A 14,301-nucleotide genomic window follows, 5' to 3' on the forward strand; every position below is an offset into this window, starting at 1 on the left:
GTCACGCTAGCGTGAATCCAGTGGCAAAGTGGGTCTGCAGCACTGATTGTGCCACCCACTTAAGTGGCCCTTTAAACATGTCTCAGGCCCATCATTGCAGCCTGAGTGTGAAGCTTTAAACTACCAAATCGACCTGGCAACATAAACCTTTTGCCAGGCACAAACCTTCCTTTTTATTACATATAGGGTAGGCACTGGACATCCCAAAGGGCAAGGTGCCGTGTATTTAAAAAGTAAAACATATACGTTTATGTTTTATATGTCCAATTTGTTTTTCACTACTGCAATGCCTTCCTCTCACGTAGGATAACATTGGAATTACCTTAATATGTTTAATAGGATGGAACTTTTAAATGGGGACAGGTGCCCAGTTCATGTTTGGTGTCTTTGTAATTGTAATGAAATACACTCTCTTATGCTAAAGTCACCTTTTTTATTACAATTTTGAAAATGCTACTTGTAGAAAGTTGTAAAATAACAAGATGTTTTAGCTGTCTCTTTTAAAAATGAATTATTCCAAAAGCAGAGTCCAATAACTTGATTATCTTGGCTCTTGTGTTTATTCACTTATATTTCATAATTCATTTAGAGAAATTTTACAGTTCATAACATTTCATAGGTGGACCACCTTCTTCGTTTTTTGCACTCAAACCTGTTATATACATATAGCATAACCTACTTTGCAAATGTTAAAAAAAAAGAAAAGAATTCAAAGGAATACAAATACATTTCATGTGTATGTTCTTCAAAACAAGAACTTTTTTAACCAGTCATCAAAACACCAATTTAACCAGCAGAGGCAATGAGTCACATATTTAAAAAGTTGTCTCCTACTGATGATAAGTCTTGGGGACTGCTGACCTAATTTTAAGTGGGGTTGGGAATCTGCCAATGTTCCCACTGCTTGGTCCTTTTTCTGTAGGTTTATTTTCCAACAGATTGTGTTGAACCGTTTCGTACCCCCTTCTGAATAATGGGGTTCTCCTCAGGACAACGACTGTATCCTTTCTGTAAATAATAATGTATAAATCTCTATTATTTTCATTACTCTTTCTTCCCCTCACTCCACATTTTGATGAGTTGTTTGAACTGTACATCAACAAATACCTTTGGTTATCTTTAGCTCCTATGCTCAAACTTTAATTCATTATTGCTTAGTATGTTAATATAATATTAGCTTATGGTTAAAAAACCAAACAGGAATTTACTGAAAGGAACACAGTTTAAAATGCTGTTATAGTTTGGTGTTGAAATCAGATGAAAAATAACTACAATTTAAAAACTCAAACAATTCACTAATTACAGCTCCTGCAGTGATTGACAAATCCAATACAAAGAACGGCATAATCAACAAAGAGGGAGTCATTAACTAAAGTAAGCATAATGAACATTCAAGTCACAGATCTGGGTTACAGGATAGCCTCAGTAGAATATTCGGGTACATTGATTGATTTTTAGTGGGGCGTAGATTATAGAAACAACAGGTCACACTGCCTAATCTTAGCCTACTAGTGCTATAATTTACTCTCTATATTATGATGTCCTTTTCTGACCTGGATAAGCTGTGAATTGCTTACACAACATCTGCCCCACCAAGAGTGAGATCTATTGATTGTGGAAATAGATAACAGAACAATGGATTTCACAACTTGGGGAAACAAGGTTAGGGTATTGGTGATTGGATGGACGGGGGGAATAGGCTTTAGAGAAACACACACATCAGTCAGCAAGTCCATGAGTGTGACACAGAAGTTATGGAATAAACACAGTTAACATATTCAATTTTTAGCAGACAACAGACTCCCAAATCAATTATAGCTATCTAGGCTGAAGTCATAAATGGCAACAAAACACACTATTCAAAAATATTTATAATAAATGTTAAGAAGAATTATGCTGGATACTAATGTGCAATTGTATGCTCCTGGAATTGTCCCTCTTAGGAGCAGGGAGGAATCACAGACTGGGTGCACCATGGACTTTCCACTAGTTTGCAGAAGAGAAGGTGTGAAGTATGAGAAAAGAAAAGTACATTATTTGAGAGTCAATGTGGACAATCATGGTGTGCGAGAAGTGGGAGTGTGGAGCATAAACTATCCTACAATTAACTAAGGGCAAATCTAGAACAACCCATCCTAGGCAGCTTGCCGCAAGCACCCTGAATGACTGGTCACCCAAACAATTATCCATCATCCTCATGTCCACATAAGTTAACAACCACTTAGGATTTGTCACTGGAACCTTTAGTCTGCAGTACTGTGAATAACTCACCCCTTTGCATTTCCAGTCCACAAGGATAGGCCTCTTTGAGTCCTCATGTTTCCTATAGACATAGAGGCATTGGTCATTCATCCAAGTTTTTGTGGAGAGTTACAGATTGCAGTTCATCCAAAAAGAAACAGAACTGTTAAACAAGAAAACAAAACAAATGTAGTTTGTAAACTGTGAAGTTTTTTGAAGAACCAAAAGATGTTGGTATGCAATTTACCAAAAATGCTAATAAAGTAACACACCCAGCATTCATCCTGAATCAAATGATCATCATGTAAGCATGAAATACCAAGTTTACTTAAGCTAAGCCCATCATTTCTGTCACATGAATTATTATCGATTTGTGATGTCCATGAATCTATCTATGCTTCTCCTTTTTCCCAAGGGAGCTACATACATAAGCTGTGCAGTAAATACCTTTTCACCTTCACTTAGAGGTCCCCATGGGAAAGCAGGGTTAGGGATGGGAAGTATGCATCTTGTTTTTTTAAGTAAATGGTCTGGAGGCATCTACCGGTGACTTAGATACTGCAAAGTCTATTTTTGACCCTATGGTAGAATTTATTTTCTTTCTTTAGCACTGCTCATTCACCATGCCAAATGTCTGCATCTTCCATGATTGTTTTTCTGTGCCGTATATACGAGTCCATTTCATTTTATTTTATTAACATTTGCTGAACTCCAAAGGGAAAAATAAAAGTTTTATTCCTATCTTTTTTACATACGAGACATTTCTGTTCTGCTATTGTTTTTTAATCTTGAAAGTAGATTTTGTCTTCAAATTCAGGAGGGTCTTCTGCAGGATGGTCACTCGATACACTTGTGATGTTCAAGATACTTTCCCATTTATGGTGTGTGTTCTGCTGCCTTATATGTTTTGGCTATGAAATGTTTATTGATTTAATCATCATCAGTCTCTCCACATTTTGCGTAAAGAGATTGGTCTTTCTGACTGTGACAATTGCCCTAGCTCCACCGAAAATGCGCTCCGAAGCTACATTGGCAGATACTTTATTTCTCCAGCCTGCTGAGATCTGGGAACATTTCCTTCTTCAGGGTTGGTATTTCCTGTACCAGGGCTTTAAAAGGATTCTATTAGCATGATGAATAATCCTCAACTGCTTCCAGGCTTTAAAAGATGACTTGAAATAATAGGCAATAGGTGACCAGTATGTTGTTGACTATTGATTTTTTTAGTAAGTCCTGCAGAATAAGGTTGTTGCAATGCTCTAAGCATAGAACTCTGAAGTATCCTTGGTCAGCCATGGCTTTCACAACATTACTGCAATTGCCTATGGCCACATATCCAAACCTAAGACCTCTGAGTTGAAACAATTCATTGACTTTCATGTTTCTTCTAAAATGTTGGCAGCTGCATATTATTTCTCTCTGAAGAACACTGCAACTACTGAATGCATCAAAAAGAATCTTCTGCAGAGAGACAAGCAGCTAGCCTTTGCCTATGCCCCTTCAAGGAGACCCAGTGTGAAACAATGCAGATGTAATCTGTATCGTGACCACTGGCCCACATGTCAATCACAAGGTTGATGGACTTGGTGGACCAGGGTGAGCAGTGACTGCAGTAGGGGCGATGGTGGTTGCTGCAGGTTTTTGGGATCTTGAAAAGATGGAACCAGATGGTGCTGGTGGAAATACATAACTCATAGCAGGTTGAATAGAGAAGATGTGTAGTTCCTCTGCACTACTCTCCACATGAACAGTCACTGGTTCATCATCTTCCTCACTTCTAAGGCTTTCTGGAACTTTTATTTTCCTTTGTCTCCCTCAGTGAGTCATATTTGGGGTTCATTCCATGTCAAGATCATCAGAAGGGTAGGCTTTCAGATGATGGGTGGAGTGCTTTTTCCTTTCCATGATGCAGGTCATGAACTCAATATGTCCAAGAAAATAGCTGTTACCCTCTTGGAGTCAGGACTCCTGCTATTTGAATTAATGAGACAGGCAAAAGATGCTAACCACTTGACCCCTAGAGACTAGTTTGAGTTTCTGGGTGGCAGCAGGAGTCAGCAGTCCTTGAGTCTATTTCTTGCAGTAGCAGGTAGGAGTATCTTTGCATCCAGCAGGGCCTTCTTCTACTGGTGTAGTCTTCCAAAGTCCAGGAAGGTTTCAAGGAAGTGGAGGTACCTGTCTTATTCTGTGCAATAGCCAATGATTGGTGAATTTTCCCTAATCAGGACCGTCCATTTTTTTGCTCAATGCCCATATACGTTTGCAGCACTTTTTCTTTGGTTTGCTGTACAATTATCAGAAGCTCTAATTATGTTGTGCAGTACACCTCTCAGATGGCAATTCGCTGACAAAAGACCAATTACCCACACCACTTCTACTTTCCTGGGTCTCTGTCAGGCAGATTCATCAACATCAGCCAGGAATGCGTATTGGACCCTCAAGGTATGATGAGCGGCAGAACTGGTTTTAAATCAATTCTGGCTCAGGCGGCTCAAAGTGTATTTTTGTGAAGTTACGTTTGTACCAAAGTGATCAGTAATCAGATTTCACTAGTTAGGAGTTTAAAAGCAAGGGAAAATAACTTTGGATGTCTTATGAAACGATGATTTAAAAAACATTTTGATAACACCCATACTTATGGAAAAGGAAGCTGAACCTGCCACGTTTAAATAGATTTTAGGACTTCTTTCACAGTGATAGCACCTACTTCAAATATATAATGTGCCAGCTTTATATATGCTAGGTACCCTGCCTTATAGACTTGTAAGGCACACTTTAAGGGTGACTTATAAATATGTGAAATAGGTTTTCTTAAATGGCCATGACATTTTCTGATGCCCAGGCCAGCCTGCCACCCAAATATGTTTAAGCAGATAAGTCATAGTTGAGCGAATGCACACCTTCCCTTTATGCGTTAAGCTTGTTTTCCAATTTAGTCGGTGAATTGCGTGCAGACAGGAGCCGTGAAAACGCCCCTTATCACAGCTTCATGATAAACCATCTCTCTCGGTGACCTTTATGTAGGTGATTTTTTCGGTAAACTTGGGGAGTGCATTGTGGGATTTGTATTTTATTTGAGAGGGGGGAGGAGTGGAGCACAGCCTGATTGGTCACAGGTGTGAGAGATTCTTCATTAAAAACGGCCCGAGTGGTAGGGAAAACGAGTAGGAGTCTTGGGAAGATGCAGAGAAGTGAGAGCATACAGCCGGTTGTGGCGTTAAGAAGGTAAATGGGAGACAAGGAGGGTGGTATTGAATTTCGAGGCACTTGGCAGTCGGGTGGGAACTGTGGATTGATGTTTTTGTTGGCAAAATTTGTGATGCACACTTTGATAGTGATAAAGGTTGTAAATACGGTGGGGCTGTATTCTTTGTTTAGTGTTAACACGGGTTGTTCAGCAGTAATCTTTTTTGGGAGGAGGTGGAGAGAAAGTAATGAGTTAGGTTTTTTGACACTAGACAGGTTGAGCAGCTAGTTATAATGTTCTTTCTATTTTCATTTTTAGTTAACCCCTGACGAAGAATTGTAAAAATTCGAAATGCATTGGGAATACATCATAAGCTCACTTTTTTTCTAAAAATATGTTTGATTCCACATGCCTCCGTAAAAGCCTGGATTGGCAACGTCAGGCACTTGAAAATGTTGAATAAATAAATACAGCACAAACATATTGTCTCCGTGGTGATGAAGTTAAAAGGAAGATAAATGAAATAAGATTTGGATTATGTTTGATGAATTGTTAAAAATCACATAACTACAAAGGAAGTGTTTCAGGAAAGATTTCCGTTCTCGCAGTGCGACAGTTGGGTGCAGGAAGTTAGCGCCCTCCGAGAGAGATGACCCAAATATGTTTGCCATGTATGTAGATGTAGATGTAGATACACAATGGAGGCCACATGCTGCACATGTCTCATACAGGGCCTGAAATGAGGGCCCATTGGCTATATATCATGGCTTATATTTTCTCAGCACACCTGCAGGCAGGATACCATCAGACTTGAGACTAAAAAGTTTAAAGAAGAAGAAACGATACAGTGGGAAATTTCCTTCTATGCACCCATGATCTGGAACAACATCCCCATATCAACCAGGACCACCCCAGTGCTGCTCCAATTTAAGACGTGGTTGAAGGTGCACCTCAATAAAGAACACAATCGTTTAAGCATCCACAAACTAGCCTTGTCTTTTCATACTCGGTGACTTTATGCGTGTCTTTGACCATATACAGGGCATGGCTGCCTTTTGATTAAGTTTGCGCTATAGAAATACCATATACATACATACAGTCATGCACATATGACATTTAACTTCCACACCACAGGTGCGCTTTCTGCATCATCTACCATGGCATTACAGAAAGTTAAATAGATTGGGTAAAGCCAATTTACCTATACCTTTTTAAGTGTTAAAGCCCACACACTGTAGTTGTCCTTTGAATTGCAATGCCACATTGTATAGAGGTCTAATACCAGGCAAAAGATGGATTTCTTCCATTTCCTATAGCAGTTCATCTATGCACCTCGACTGTTAGTGCTGCTGTCAATTTCCTGTTGATATTATAAAGGTGGACATAATTGCTTTCCATGCAATGTTTTTGCCACCACTCTTTATGTTATGTGTGTTGTGTATTAGAACTGCCCATAGTGGGGATTAGAAACACTTGCTGCTCATGTCTGCATGTGTTAATGGAGGAAAACATTGCTGCTCCAAAACCAATAGATATGGCTTTATTCGGTTAACATGTAATAAGGGATGCTCAAATGCTGGTTCCATATGTAAGCACATTAAAACCAGACCTACTGTCATTAACATTGCTTGCTTTTATGTTTGTATAGGTATTCTTGGGGCATGTCCAACCCACTCGGCAATGTAGGCAATGAGCTAGGGCACCACACACAAACAGTAGCCGATGGATTTTACTTTAAGATTCATCGTTGAATCCCTATCAAAATACATTATTTGAAAATAATCGCACACATGCACTTTATTTGTCTAAAAAAAAGAAAAGAAAACTTTAATTCTATGGATGTTAGATGGCTCACTGGTACGGAGAGTCATTCAATACCATACGCTGACTACCACTGAAGTACTGTTCTTAAAAGTCTTCTTTTGACCACTGTTTGCTGTGGTCCATTATTCATAGCTCTCTCTTCATATCTCTTATTTTCTCTATTTGCTAGGCGTGTGTAAATACCACTCTTATGTAACCTATCCCTTGCATATTATAGTGATGCAGAATTTTTCCATTTACTTTATCTGATAACCTAATTTTTGCTATTTCTTGAATTTCTCAAAGTGTGTTAAGAATATTGGCCAATTGAACTGCTGGAAGTCTATTCCTCCTGTCCCTGCATCTTCAGTTTAGCAGCTTAATAGATGCTCAAATATTGTTTATTAACCTCTGATTGCTTATTGTTAACCTGAGCTTTGGACTTTACTTTTTTTTCATAACTTCTGCATTACGCATAGGGTCAGCAGATAGACTCCACTCCTTCCCTATCATTAGAAACTAAGGGCCTGATGTGGCCTGATGTGGCGTACAGATTATGGTTTTACACCGTTAGGGCGACAGAGCAAAATACTCCATCTCCTTGATGGAGTGTCTGTTCTTTAAATTTAGAGATGTTTGCTGGCCCTGCTGACATCTTTTGACGAGTTTTCTTTCCCCCAAAAAACTTTGAAAGTGGGATTTTGATTTTGGAAAATCAAAAACTAATGACCCACTTACCATGAGAGTTGTCTTCCATGTTGGGTGTGGGTCATTTACACGTTTTTACATTCCCTTACTGTGATGTTGCTCTAAGTTCCACGTTCTATACTGTGAGAAGTTGGCCTGGTATATGATGTTCACTAGTTAAAGTGATCACCTTGTACCATGCCAAGCAACCCTTATGGTGTGGTTGTAAGTCAACCTTTTCGGACCAGCTGCCCTAGTGGTAGCGTAGGCTAAGCAGTCTTTGAGGCTAAACTCGTGAAACGTGTTAAGCAGGCTGTTTTACCAAATGTAACCCCCCTTTATACCAATGAAAGGACACCACACAGATATATATTGAAAATATATATGTATTTATTTCTCAAAGTATCCCCTAGACTCTTTATGAGCACAGGAGCACAAATCGTTAAACAAGAATACATTAGAATACACAGAAGTTGCACTTTATATGGATAGGCCCTGGTGGCCGCTCGAACCATATACTAAAATAGTGGTATAAGTACCACGAACAGAAAAGGGAAAAGGCCTAGGGCCTCTAGAATCGCTGGGCCTACAAGGAGCTAACTTTAGTTAGTGACCAGGAGGTCCACGGGTTGCGTGTGCAGTCACACGCGAGCTCCCATAGGTTTTCAATGGGTGCGTAAAAGTTACAAAGTTACTGCAAAAAGGATCTTCCGGATGGACTATGAACTCAAGATTGGAAACACAGACACTAGAGATGTTACTCTACACTTGGGCACCGGAGTGCCAGCTTTACCTCACCCACAGGAAGCGGGTGCATAGGTGTCGAAGTGCGTCGGGTTTCTTCTATCTGTTCAGTGGAGCCTGAAGACAAAGATGCTGCAGGCGGTCGGTCCGGAAGGGATGCGGTGGATCCAAGAGTGGATCGGAGTTGTAGAAGACCTGTAAGCAGAGGGGACAGTGTTCACAGTCACTAGCCAGTGACCAGCGTGGCACCAGGTGGGTACCAGGCGATGTCGGGTGCAAACAGGAAGAAAGGTGTAGCTTGTCTCTGCAGCCACGTGGTCCCTGAAGGTCGACGACGTCCAGGAGTCGGTTCACAAGCTGTCCCACGCAGGCTCCCGCTGTTGGCGGTGTCGGCGACTTGATCAAAGCAAACAAGCCTTGGCAAAAGCAATTGTTGTGGAAAACGAAATAAGCTGATGGTTCTGACCAGCAAGGTCAGAGGGACTGCTCCTTTGGAGGGGAGCAAGGGCCAGTCTGGAGCAACCAGACCAGTGGTGTAGTTCTTGAAGTTCGTCGCCAAGATGGCCACTAGCCAGCGGGCCAGCGACCGGTTAGGCGCGTCGAGTGGCAAAATGCAGAAGGGCCCCACGCAGATCGTGGAGATGCTGGAGGGCTCACCTTTGGTGCAGATGCTGCGCGAGGGTTGGGCTTCTCAGATCCCAAAGCACAGCTTGGAGGGAGCCTCGGTTGTTGCGCTTGCAGCTTGTCGTAGTCTTTTCAAGATGGCTGGCTCCACGTGTCTCGGTGCCTCCACGGGTCTCTCTTTTTCAGGGACTGTGGATCGGGCGGTGAGAGGTCTGGACGACCACGTCTTGTCAGTCTCTGGGCTCAGGCTCCGGCGGGAGGCGGCGGCAAAGCAGGCGTTGATTCGCTGGATGGTGCTTGCGTTAGCAAGGTGGTCACTCCCTGACCACAGGGGAGATTGGCTTCAGTCCTCTGTGCGGCAGAGCGTCGAAGTTCCCATCTTCTTCTTGTAGTTAAGTTGATTCCAGGATGTCTAAAGTCTTAGGACACAGCTCCTACCTTTATTCGGATTCTAGGGGCCGGACTACCTGCTAGGTCCCTCCCTAAGGGTGGGACCAGGAAGGGGGGTGGTTACACCCCCAATCCTTTGTCCAGCTCACCCCAGGTCCAGGGCTGGTGTGCCCCAGGACCGGTTTGAACTGGCATATGCACCGAGGCTCCTTGTGAGCCTCAGGCATGTCTGGTTCCTTTCAAGCCCTACCTGACCAATACACAAAATCCTGTCTGGGGTGATGCACGCACCTCCCCTGGCAGGAAACCCTTTGTCCACACCTCCCAAGCTGGAAGGACTCCCAGCAGCAGGAGGGCAGACTTGTGTCTGTGGTGGCAGCATCCATTTTGTGGAGCTGAGGCTATGTCTGATTTTACCCGGGTTTCAGGTACTGTACATGTCGTGTCCCTCTAGAAGGGTGGAATGCTAACCCCGTCACCAGAATTGGCGAGGGGTTAGTATTCCAATTCGTATGACACCTTACTCGACATGTTTTGATAAAGCCAAACCAAAGATAGCATTTAACCGCGAGGTTCATAATGCACTTAAGAGTATATGGTATGACGATACCTGGAAACAGTAGAAGGAAGTTGTTCCGACCACTGCAGACAGGCTCAGCTCATGCCAGAGCACCAGCTCACATGGAACCAAGCACTCTGCCTTCAGGATTGTTAAGGCCTGCCATAGGAGTGACTTATAGGTTAACATGTGTCCCATTTAAGGTTAGGTATAGGTATACTACACCTAAGTAAGAGGTGGTTACACCAACTTACCCCAGCTGAGTGATCAGCCAGTTGTGTCAAATTTGTTAGGCCAGGCCTGGGGTGGCATAATACATGCTGCAGCCCCTGGCAGGCCTTAGATACACCAATGCCCTGGGTACCTAGTGTACACTGGTACAGGGGCTCACAGGGTGATCCACTTCCAATTGGTTATGCACCTAGGGTGCATAGTGTAAATTTAGTAGAGAGAACAGCAGGCTGGGGGTCTGATTGGCAGGCCCACAGCCTCAATATGTCAAAAACCAGTGAAGCAAAAAGCAAAAATTTGGGGTGACCATAGGATAGCAGACCCTACTCTCCTACACAACCCCCCCAAACGCAGGGACATTAAACTAGCCTTGACCAGTCTCGTCTTCATGTCCTAAGTGGAAGTACCTGGAGAGACCATCTGCATTCCCATGGTCAGTACCTGGCCGGTGCTCCACTGTAAAGTCTATCCCCTGTAGGGAAATGGACCACCTAAGCAGTTTGGGGTTTTCACCCTTCATCTGATTTAGCCACAAGAGGGGCTTATGGTCGGTCTGAATCTTGAAGTGAGTGCCAAACAAGTATGGCCTCAGCTTCTTCAGGGCCCACACCACAGCAAAGGCCTCCCTCTCAATAGCTGACCAATTCTTCTCTCTGGGGGTCAACCTTCTGCTAATAAAAGCAATGGGTTGGTCTTGACCATCTACATTAAGTTGTGACAGCACAGCTCCCACACCCAACTCAGAAGCATCTGTTTGGACAATAAACTCTTTGGAGTAGTCAGGACTTTTCAGGATAGGTGCAGAGCACATGGCCTCCTTCAGGTCATCAAATGCCTTTTGACAGCTTACTGTCCACTGAACCTTTTTGGGCATCTTCTTGGATGTCAGATCATTAAGAGGAGTCACAATGGACCCATAGTTCTTAACAAACTTCCTGTAGTACCCAGTCAAGCCCAAGAAAGCTCGAACTTGAGTCTGGGTGGTTGGAGGAGACCAGTCCTTGATGGATTGTATCTTACTCTCCAGTGGTTGAACTTGGCCTCCACCTACAAGGTGGCCCAAATACACAACCTTACTCTGCCCTATCTGGCACTTAGTAGCCTTGATAGTGAGGCCTGCCCTTTGCAGAGCCTCCAGAGCCTTCTTCAGGTGGATCAGGTGATCCTCCCAGGTGGAGCTAAAGACAGCAATGTCATCAAGATATGCTGCGCAAAAGTCATCCAACCCAGTAAGGACTTGATTCACCAACCTTTGGAAGGTGGCAGGTGCATTCTTCAGACCAAAGGGCATCACCACAAATTGGTAGTGCCCACCTGGGGTTGAGAATGCTGTTTTAGCCTTAGACTCCTCAGCTAATCTGATTTGCCAATAGCCAGCTGTCAAGTCAAATGTGCTCAAAAACTTAGCAGAAGCTAGTTTGTCTATGAGCTCATCTGCCCTTGGAATAGGATGTGCATCTGTCCTGGTGACAGCATTGAGTCCTCTGTAATCCACACAGAACCTCATCTCTCTCTTGCCATCTTTGGTGTGAGGTTTGGGGACCAGAACCACTGGGCTAGCCCAGGGGCTCTCTGAGGGTTCAATGACACCCAATTCCAGCATTTTGTGTACCTCAGCCTTTATACAGTCCCTGACGTGGTCAGGTTGTCTGTAAAGCTTGTTCTTTACAGGCAGACTGTCACCAGTGTCCACTACATGGGTACACCAGTCAGTTTGGCTAGGTATCAAGGAAAACATGTGTTGAAATGATTGTAGAACTTGTCTACATTCCATCTGCTGATGATCAGTGAGGTTGCCTCCAAGGGTCACTCCTTCAACTGAGCCATCTTCAGGGTTCTGAGACAACAGGTCTGGGAGAGGGTCACTCTCTTCCTCCTGTCCCTCATCTGTAGCCATGAGCAAGCCCATGTCTGCCCTGTCAACATATGCTTTTAACCTGTTAACATGGAGTACCCTGTGGGGACTCCTGGGAGTTCCTAGGTCCACCAAGTAGGTGACCTCTCCCTTCTTTTCCAGGATTGTATGGGGTCCAGACCATTTGTCTTGGAGTGCTGCTGGGGCCACTGGCTCCAACACCCATACCTTCTGTCCTGGCTGAAACTCAACCAAGACAGCCTTTTGGTCATGCCAAGCTTTCTGTAAGGCCTGGCTTGCCTCAAGGTTTTTGGATGCCTTCTCCATATACTCAGCCATCCTGGAGCGGAGACCAAGTACATAGTCCACTATGTCTTGTTTAGGCTTTTTGAGAGGTAACTCCCATCCTTCCTTCACCAAACACAATGGGCCTCTTACAGGGTGCCCAAACAACAATTCAAAGGGGCTGTAGCCAACCCCCTTTTGTGGGACCTCTCTGTAAGCAAACAGAAGGCAGGGTAGAAGGATGTCCCATCTTCGCCTAAGCTTTTCAGGTAATCCTTTGATCATACCCTTTAGGGTCTTGTTGAATCTCTCAACAAGCCCATTGCATTGTGGGTGATAAGGGGTGGTGAACTTGTAGTTGACACCACATTCCTTCCACATAGCTGTCAAGTATCCTGACATGAAGTTGGTACCTCTGTCAGAAACTACCTCCTTAGGAAACCCCACTCTGGAGAATACTCCCAGCAGGGCCCTGGCCACAACAGGTGCTGTAGTGGTCCTAAGGGGAATTGCCTCTGGATACCTGGTGGCATGATCCACTACCACCAGTATAAATCTGTGCCCAGATGCAGTGGGAGGATCCATGGGACCCACTATATCTATTCCCACTCTTTCAAAGGGGACCCCCACCACAGGTAGTGGTATCAGGGGGGCCTTTGTTGTGCCACCTGATTTGCCACTGGCTTGGCAGGTCACACAGGAGCGACAAAACTCCTTGGTATCTTCATTCATGTGAGGCCAGTGAAAGTGAGGGACAAGCCTGTCCCAAGTCTTGTTCTGGCCTAAGTGTCCTGCTAAAGGAATATCATGGGCCAAGGTAAGAAGGAAGCCCCTAAATTGCAGAGGTATAACCAACCTCCTGGTTGCACCAGGCTTGGGGTCTCTAGCCTCTGAATAAAGGAGCCCTTCATCCCAATACACTTTATGGGTACCTTGAGCATTCCCAGCAGCCTCAGCAGCAGCCAGCTGTCTGAGGGGTTCAAGAGAGGGACAGGATAACTGAGCCTGCCTCAAGTCAGCCCTTGAAGGTCCCCCTGTCCCCAGAAACTCAACCTGATCAGGTTCAAGCTCTTCAGGGACAGTTCCTTCAGGGTTCTCTAGATCAGCTTCCTGGGAAGGTTGATCATCACTCTGAGGCAGGGGGGAAGGCACAGCCTTGACCCTCCTGTTCTTCTTCTTGGTAGGTGCTTGGTCCATTGTTCCAGGATCCAAGACCTAAGGTTCAGTAAGGCACTTTTTGGCCTGTGACCTGGTCACAGCAAGGACATGTGGTGATATACCTAACATCTCTGCATGTGTCCTGTACTCCACTTCTGACCATAGAGAACTCTCTAGGTCATTGCCCAACAAACATTCTACTGGGAGGTCTGCACTAACCACAACCCTTTTGAGGCCAGTTACCCCTCCCCATGAGAAGTTAACAACTGCCACACTATGTGAAGTAGTGGCATTGCTGGCATTGGTCACCAGGTAATTCTCACCTGGTATGTACTGTCCAGGGTCCACAAAGCCTGGTGTCACCATAGTGACACTGGCACATGTGTCCCTGTAGGCTTGAGCCACTTTTTCAATAATTAAAGGAGTCTGTCTGTACTTGCCCAGGTTACTGGGGCTCACAGTCAGGGACAAATCTATGTCCCCATCACTGATCAGGACTGCCTGTGTCAGGGTTCTGTCTAAGTCAGAATCTCCTTC

At 44.1% G+C, this 14,301-nt stretch overlaps 1 long non-coding RNA gene across 1 annotated transcript; it reads left to right on the forward strand.

Moving 5' to 3' along the window:
* Nucleotides 1-5,296: 5,296 nt before the first annotated feature.
* On the forward strand, nt 5,297-5,909 carry LOC146860415 (uncharacterized). The gene is made up of 2 exons (XR_014979148.1): nt 5,297-5,466; nt 5,747-5,909. It is a non-coding gene; the product is annotated as an uncharacterized LOC146860415 (long non-coding RNA).
* The last annotated feature ends 8,392 nt before the right edge of the window (nt 5,910-14,301 follow it).

This window comes from Triturus cristatus, chromosome 3_1, assembly GCF_964204655.1.
Source record: "Triturus cristatus chromosome 3_1, aTriCri1.1, whole genome shotgun sequence".
NCBI classification, from domain to species: domain Eukaryota; kingdom Metazoa; phylum Chordata; class Amphibia; order Caudata; family Salamandridae; genus Triturus; species Triturus cristatus.